An 8,875-nucleotide genomic window follows, 5' to 3' on the forward strand; every position below is an offset into this window, starting at 1 on the left:
AGATCAATTAACTGACTCACATTTCAGAAGTGAGTACTATTAAAATTCGATGCACTGAGAATCACATAATCCATACATCTTAATGTTAGCCTGCATTTTAGATTACCATGCAAGACAGCTCGGTCACTATAGTGACTAGACTGCAGGACCGAGGAATCGGGGTTTGAAACACCGCATGGGGAAAAATTTTATTTTCTTCAGAACGTACAGACCACCTCTGGGGATGACAACTCATTTCTGTCTGGCGGTGAGGTCCAGTATGAGGGCAGTACATCTCCACTGATGGTGTACTGCCCAATTAGGCACAGGAACAAGTTTCTTTACAGCGTCAGGACAACTGATTCCCTGTCCGGGAGTCGAGCTGGGTGCCTGCAGAATACAAGTCAGTCGAACGAGCGATGAGCTAACACACTGAAGCGTTCTGCTTTCAGCGTCACGATACCACGTGACACACGGCTCTTGGAGCAACGGCAGCTACATCTGGGGAGAACTCGTGGAGTCTGCCCGCTCTTAACCCCCATACCAACACGTCGAGCCTCTCATGAGTCATCAGCTGTTACATGTCTCACTGGGGTAACTCAGTCATCACAGCCACTAGGCTGTGAGAAGAATGATCAGTTTTCGATTCCTGGCAGGAGCAGATGTTTCTCTTGTCCACAGCGTCCAAGCCGGCACTGGGAGGACCAATGAGGCTCCAATGGGTACCGGGGGCCTATCCCCCGGATGCAAGTCGACTGAAGTGTGAAGGTGACCACTTACTCTTCAGTCATTGCCAACATTATTTGCAGGAGCCGGGATAGCTCAGTCGATACGGCGATGGGCTATAGGCTGGACGGCCCGGATTCGATTCCCGGAAGTACAAGATTTTCCCCATCTCCAGAGGGTCCGGATAGACTCTGGGGCCTACCCAGCCTCCTATCCAATGGGTACTGATGGCTCTTTAACCGGGGGTAAAGCGGCAGGGGCGTGAAGCTGACGGCTCACATCCATCTACTGCCGAGGTCAAGAAAGGTGTAGCTACACCTGCTCTCCCCCATGTCTTAATGGCATACTGCTTAACTCATTAAGCACAGGGACAGCTTTACCTTTCTATCCCCTATCTGTAACAATACAGCAATAGTGCATTTTGAAGAAAGTGTAAATAAGCAATCATTATCTGATCGAGACACGAACTCGGCATGTCTGAAGAGCCCGAGGAAAACCACGGCATACCTCAGTGAAAACAGTGATTGTCCGGCCCGAGCACCTACAGCGTTAGAAGAATTACCATTTGAGTCACAACTTCCTCGGTGCCAAAAACCACAAAATCGCAATTAGAAGGCTATTCTCTTGTGGGACGCAGCACCGTCCAATCTGGTAAGCCACCAACGTTTCGGAGAAACCTGGAACCTCCATCTTCATAATCGTGGCTGTGAGAACCTCAAGTGTGGGGTGAACCACAGGTTGTGTACCCCTACTCTTAAGAGGGCAGTTCCTGAGCATACTGGCGCCACCCCATCACGCCCGTCTGTCACACTGACCCCAGGGAACTGGATCACGCAAATGGAGGCACACGGCCGGAACTAGACGGTGGCTTCTGCAACTTAAACAGCTCACGTCTCCTTTCCGGAACGGGCCGTCTATCTGTGTCCGTCCGTACGTGACGCGGCAGAGTTAACTCAGCGGCACAGCTATGTTCCGTTGCGTGGAAGTGTCAGCCGGCCTCTTATGTTAAGACAAGAACAAGGAGCACAGGGAGCCGGGGGGAACATTCTGATCTGAGAGGGATGAATAAGCTTACACAACCAGGAGCTTCGTAACTTACAATCCTCGCCAAATATTAGAACGATCGAACATAATAGGATCAGTTGAGTAGGGTATGTAGCACGTATGGGAGGTGTGAAAACTTCATACATTGTCGTCGGAAGATCTTGAAGAAAAAAAATTCTAAACCTAGGTGTAGACGGAAGAATATTCAATTCGATCTTAAATATATTGGATCGGAGAGGGTGGATAAGAATAAAAAACAGTGACGGACTTTTGTGATCACGGTAATGATCCTTCGGGTTCCATAAAATAAGGGGAATTTCTTGAGTAGTTGCGCAACCATTAGCTTCTCACGAAGGGCTATACTCCATGTAGTTCTTTAATTAGGAGCCGGGTTAGTTCTGTCAGTACAATAACTACAGTGTTGGCTGTATGATCGGGTGATCGAGGTTCAATTCCTGGCAGGAGCACAGATTTGTCCTCTCCACAGCGTCCATCCAGCTTATCCTCAAATGGGTACTAGGGGTAAAGACGCCGGGGCGTCAAGTTTACCAGTCACCGAAACCTAATACAGTAAACTCTGATAGAAATAAATAATAAATTTTCACTGTAGAGCCTTTATTTAACATGTATACAAAGACAATATATTTATTTATCGATAGAAGACTCAGAAATTGTACTTGTTTATCAACGTAATAATACAGGTTTGAAGAAACTGCCAGGTTTGGTCCGAACAGACAAGTGGCTGGTCTGCGTTCCAAACGCTATGTGTCTTTTAAACCATGCACTCAACTGTGAACAGCATTTTTAATATCTCACATTTCGATCCAGATTATCCGACAACCGGATTGGCGAGGGTTTATTATGCGACAACCGGATTGGCGAGGGTTTACTGTAGCGAAATTAAGAATGCGTACACCTACGCCTCCACGGACCGAAGCTGAATCAGTCACAGGGACAGTTTCATATGTAAATACGCTGTCAATATGCACCGTCAAACTGAAAAGATTTAAAAAGGCGGCCGCAGCCTGATCCGAGATATTATCCAGTCACTTGCCCGGAGGGTCTGAGAAAAACCACGACGAAACTCAGTTCAGAACAGCCGGCGTCCCAGACGAGATTTGAGCAGAGCTCTTTCCGAATACAAGACAAGTGTGTTACCGCTATGCCAACCTGCTCGTCTACCCACTTGCACTTTCAATTAGGGCCATTCGATATTAATTTCATCGAAATCTGCATATAAACATGGGAAACAAAAAGACAGACGATCGAACACGACCATCCCGAGATGAAGAAACTCTGTGCCAAGTGTCTGCTCTTTTAAGGTCAGTGTGACAGCGTGGAGTGTAGAAATTAACAAAGCAAACGTGAGCTGCAGACGCGCACAACAGTCTGTTGACAGCAGTGTGTTCCAGTGGAACTCACCTGTGCTAGTTCGCTTTGAACTAAACCATTATACGTGCTCGGACTGTAAGGACAGTCACAGAGCACTCGCGACACAGAACCGCGGCAACAGAAGCGGAGATTTCAATGCAGGTGCAAGCCACGAACTCTAGGGACGTTAAAATTACTTGGAACTGTCTCGAACTCGGTCAGCACTGTTCATTCTGAGCAACAAACTGAGCATCTCAGTCGGTGGGAACAATGTTTCTGCCTCGTATTCCAGGCGTTCTGAAGCTTGAGCAGAACATATCGGAACAGTGAATTGCCGCTGGCTTCGCCAGCAAAGCCACTCTTCGTTTCCGGACCCGTGGCCATATTTTTGTTCTTTCCAAGACCATTCACTTTCGTGTTTTGAAATGGGCTCTCCTCTTTCACGAGAGGTTGGATTGGTCCTTCTGTGACCATTCTAATAATATACATAATAATTCTGTTCCTATAGCAAGGAAACACACCGCGTCTCCATGGCAACGGCCAACCGGTTAATATTACCTAGGAAATAATCGCTGTTTAATGCGAGAATGGGGGCAGGCGATAGAGTAGTTGGTCGAGGCACTATGCTACAAGTCGGAAGGCCGCGGGTTCGAGTCCCGATGAGGTGTCTTTTTTCAAATGACCTAATCCTTCCAGACGCACTATGGCCCTGGGGGGTAAAGGACGGCCGGCGCGTAAGGCTGACAACCTCACCGCCATCTATGGGTCTGAGGGTCTAGCTAATGTGGGACCCTCAACGTCTCACAAACCTATGGGCCTTCATGGTCTGTTACGGGGATAGCAATGCGAGAATCATACGAAAGACATAAATCACCGTGGGGCAGAATAATTCCTTTATGTTAAGGCAGGCAGTGTAAAGCACTGTGCTTTAAGGAATTCATATACCGAATAAAGAAATGTGTTCGGCTGCGATTTATAGTCTTGCCTGTCCATAAGTTGCTTTCATCCGTGTCTCCTGAAGAGTGCGAAGTCTAAGAGAAATTTGCAATTACCACAGACGATGGTGCTTTCTCTCGAGCGCTTCTCACGTCTGTAAGCAGCCGATCGGACCTGCATAGCAACACACAAATTGATTACACATGGAACGGTGTGTCTGGAACTGAAGATGCAAGCCGGCGCTAATGAATTGCCGTCCAAATACAACATGGTAATATGAAACGCAATGATAAATTAAGCGTAAAAATCTATTTAATCCTATTCCTGCTGGGTTTAAGGAACCGTATCACGTGTATCTATGTTAAATCTACTTGATTTTTTTTTTCCTTTGGCGCTACAGCCCCAACTTGGGCCTTCGCCTACCTTAATGAAACTCTCAGTTTCACTTCGGTTTACCAGATCTCAGACATTCGGTAGGACTCTTTGGGCGGGTGATAAGCTCGTCGCAAGGCATCTACCTGCATACAAACATAGAATAACGCGCGCGCGCACATACACATAAACACTAAACATCCATGCCCTGAGTGGGATTCGAAACCACGATCCCGGCTTCCGAGCGAGCGAAGACATTGCATGCCTTAGACCGCTCGGCTACCGTGACCGGCAAATATACTTGAATAGATCGCTTTAATTGCTAAAAGACTGGTCTTATTTATATAAACGGAGTCACCCTGTGTTATTACTGCAGATTAGTCTCCTCTAGACCATTGTTGAGTTACTCTTGCCAAACTTCGTGTAAAACTTGTCCGAAGTCAAAGACGTTAGATATTAAATGACGAATAAGACATGTTTCATTTCCATTCATACAAACGGAACCATCCTGTACCATTAACGGAGGCTCGTCAGCCTCGGGCCACCTGATGAGTCACCCAAGTCACACTTCATGGATACTCTTCTGAGGTCACCAGGCGTCAGGTCTTATCAGATGAGGACGGTCTCGGCGACAGACTTTCGACTGCTTTAAGGAAACGACGAGGCCTTCTGTTTTTAAGGATGCAGATACGTGTGTGTGGTCATTTGTTTCAGGGCCATGCTCAGGAATTCGCTCCACGCCCATCTACCGTTCTACTCCCTTGTCAGCCAACCGCACACCCGTTACCATCTGCCTTTGATGTACGAAGTTCTTCTAAATAATGTGTAATCGGTTCGTTACAGTTATGAAATTACAAGAGGAATATTAAGGACCAGAGAGATCCCGAAACAGTTAAAAAGAACGACCCATACAGCGCATTTTGAATCGTATTGACTCATAATGTTGAAACGTGGGCCCTAAACAAAAGCAAGGGTGGGGGCCAAGAAGGCACAGAATTATAAATTAAATCTTCAGAGAAACTGGAGTTCTAAATTTGTTCACAGGTTTAAAAGAGAAACAACTGCAGTGCAGAATTTGAGGTTCTCACAGCGGTGACTATGAAGAGTTGTAGCTTCTGGGATATAACGCCGTGCAGTCGGCTGAAAGTCAACCGACGTTTCGGAAGGGTTGAAGAATGAGCCAAGCAAGAAACCAGCATGAAGTAGATAGCAAGCAGTGGTTTGGTAAACAGGTAAATTTGTTCCTGTGCTTAACTAAATAAGCAATATGCCATGAAGGAGTATGGAGGTGTGGTTGTATGGATCCACGTATTGTGACCTCGGCACTAGTTGGTCAGTAATAGGCTTGACGTCCCGGAAGCTATAGCCCCAGGGAAACAGCCCATGGTACCCACTGGATGGGAGGCTGGGCGGGCCTCAGAGCGGGTGTGGACGCTGTGAGAAGAGAGAAATCTGTTGCCCCTTCCGAGAATCGAACCCGACCGTCCAAACTTTTAAATGGTTACAAGACTAGGAATGGGAAACTGTATTCCAGAAAAGTAGACTTACGTTTTCAAAATGCGTTCTGTATGCGTCATGTTCCTTTACGTTCACGCACTGCGGAAATGAACCCAATAACACTACAAAGGGTAGGTAATATTTCTAATTGTATTTCGTTAAATATTCAGCAAGCAGAAAGACAAACTTGGGACAGGAGCTGTATATCTCAGTGACAGCTACACCACAATGTGTCCCTACGTTGAATCCATGGAAGACATTGATAAATCTGGATCTGCTGTACCGTATAAACTACAGGCTGTACTTTTAGCCTTGACATGTGGGATTCAACTGAGCTAAAGGTAAAACTCTATCCCTGTAACAGGCCGTGGATGACCATAGGGTTGTGAGAAGTCGAGGCTCCCACATTTTCTAGACAATCGACTCACAGATGGCGATGAGGTTGTCAGTCTTACGCGTCGACCGCCCTTTACCCCCAGGAAGATTCCTGGTACTCATTTCTGTTAGAGGCTGAGTCGACACCAGGGCCACAGTCCTGCAGGAAGGATTAGGTCAACTGAAAAAAATCCAGTGACCACATCGGGAATCGAACCCGCGACCTTCCGGCTTGTAGCATAGTGCCTGAGCCAACTATGCCAACGCGTACCCCTCATTTCACTGAGGAGAAGTGACAAACATGGCAAGAGGTAGCAGAAGAATGTTTCTGGTTGAGGGTGACGCACTGTAACCAAAGCCCCGCTATAACCCATATGCACCCTACAATCTTTAGGAAGCGTCTACACGAGCGCACAAAATGCGTCCATTGTAACGAACGTCGTGACGTCCGTCGTAGAAATAAATAAGAGAGGCGAATGCTACGCTTTCTTCTGGCTCCACTGCAGGCAAAAAACTACGCACCGCATTCTCCAACTGTGTGGTGTCCTCAGCGAAGTACGTTCGTTACAACGGACGCATTTTGTGCGCTCGTGTAGACGCTGCCTTAGCAGTTAGTTGACTCGACCAAGCTCACAGCGCATTCTGCTGCGAATGGTCAGGTCTTGAAACGCGGAGAGAAAATGTTAAAAGACTGTTCCTCTACAACCGTATGAATCACAAAGATCGCCAGTTGCGGTTGACAGGACCTCTAACGTCATCATAACGTGGTGCTTAATTCAGCACAGGTACTTCACCCTTACTATCGATACAAAATTTTATCGAAATCCGTTCGGAAATTACGGACGGACACATCCAATCTGTCTCTCCTTGGAGAAATCGCACAAAATGACAACAGCACCCCTCTACTTCCGTCTTTTGTGTCCATGTTTAATCATTTCTGTTTGCGGTACTGTAATCTGCAGTGTTTCGTGGGACATACTGCTTCCATCACTATTTCGGATGGTCGGCAGCCACTGAACCAGAGACCTCCACTGGGAGGTGACATCATGCAAGGTAACGGGATTGCCTGCGCTGCAGGCATGCGCACAGTGAAAGTTGCGCCGCATTCCAGACGGCGGAATCCGGCCAAGAAACATACATGTTCCAAGGCTCTCACCATCTAATGAATAAACGTGAGGCAGAAGCCGCCTACAGAAGCTGACAGCTGCTCAGCCGGTCGAGATATTCCCTACCCTTATTATAGAATCCGAAAGTTCATTATCCTGTTCACAACAGCCTCCTCACTGGGCTCTATCCTGATTCAGATGAATGGAAGAATTTATCTGCTGCGATATAACGCTCTGTGGAACAGGTGAAGGTGAACCGACGTTTCGGAGGAGAATACTGTCTCCTTGTTTAGCATCGAAGAGTTACTCAAGCAGAGCTCCCTTTGCTGCCTGATTCTTGCTTGACTTGATCTTCGACATGGAAGCTTGAGGCGACGTGTTCCTCTGAAAGGTCGGTTGACTTTAACCAGACTACACGGTGTTATGTCTCATAAGATAGAACTCTTCATAACCACAGCTATGAGAACCTCAAATCCGGCACAGATGAAGCCAGTCTACAATTTCCCATCCTCTTTCTGTACAACCATTTCAATACTATCCTCCCGTCTATGTCCACGTCTTCCTAGCGGGTTCTTTCTTTCTTTCTTGTTCTTCTACCAGAGCATCGTATGCACTTCTCTCCCACGTGTGCACTAACCAACAGAGATAAAGAATTAAAACATGATGGCCCAGTGAGATGACTTGCAACTGAGTTTCATGGAAATCTGTCAGCGCACGTGCACATACATCGGCGACAGGGCGACACCCAGGGAACATACACTCGCTGGAATTTTAGGCTCTCACAGCGGTGATTATAAAGAGTACCACGTTTTACAGAGTGACGTCACGTAGTCTGGTTAAAAGTTCACTGATATTTCGGAAGAATGCACTGCATCCATCTTCAGGGTCGAAAAGTAAACTCGGCTTGTTACCTGCTTCTTGATGGTTGCAAGCTTGGACAATTCTTCAAACCCAAAAGACGAGGCACAAAGTTCCTCCGAAACGTCGGTGAACTTGCATGGAACTACATGACGACACATCTTTGAAGGTCTCCACTCAGCAGGAATGATACTTGGAGAAGAACAGACATCGAAATAGTTCCACGGAGCAGAGGCCTTCTTAAGAAGCTGATACTTGCTCAGCTAGGCAAGCATTTTACCGTATTTTATAGAACTAGATGGTTCATTGCCGTGTTCAGGAGCGCAGACACCGGAAAGGGAAGGGACAGAGGGAAGGGCAAGTCCGGTTGGGACGCCCACTCTGGATTTTTGAGGAAATAAATCATAAAAATTGAAGAAAAACGGAAAGGGGGCAAATAATAATACCAATAATCAAAATCACTTTTTTAAAAAAATATTTCTCTATCCTGAATATTCTAGGGAAGTATTTCCCGAACTTTTTTTTTTCCATTGGCGCTACAGCCCTCATTTGGGCCTAGGCCTACCTCCATGAAACTCTCCGTTTCACTTCGGTTTTACTAGCTCTTAGCC

The 8,875-nt window shown here is 46.7% G+C and overlaps 1 protein-coding gene across 4 annotated transcripts in view; it reads right to left on the minus strand.

The window, feature by feature from the left end:
- The window catches only part of LOC111875395 (cytosolic endo-beta-N-acetylglucosaminidase), a 59,688-nt gene that overhangs the window by 4,896 nt on the left and 45,917 nt on the right, over positions 1-8,875 (minus strand). The window contains exon 10 of one of the 4 annotated variants that reach the window (XM_023871621.2): positions 3,901-4,230. The exons of 2 other annotated variants lie outside the window; for them this stretch is intronic. The gene's annotated coding sequence lies outside the window, so the exon portion shown is untranslated. Of the gene's footprint in view, positions 1-3,900; positions 4,231-5,078; positions 5,243-8,875 lie in introns of those variants that run through there. One more of the 4 variants, XM_023871622.2, reaches the window with a different exon arrangement.

Source organism: Cryptotermes secundus, unplaced genomic scaffold (assembly GCF_002891405.2).
Source record: "Cryptotermes secundus unplaced genomic scaffold, Csec_1.0 scaffold15, whole genome shotgun sequence".
NCBI lineage: Eukaryota > Metazoa > Arthropoda > Insecta > Blattodea > Kalotermitidae > Cryptotermes > Cryptotermes secundus.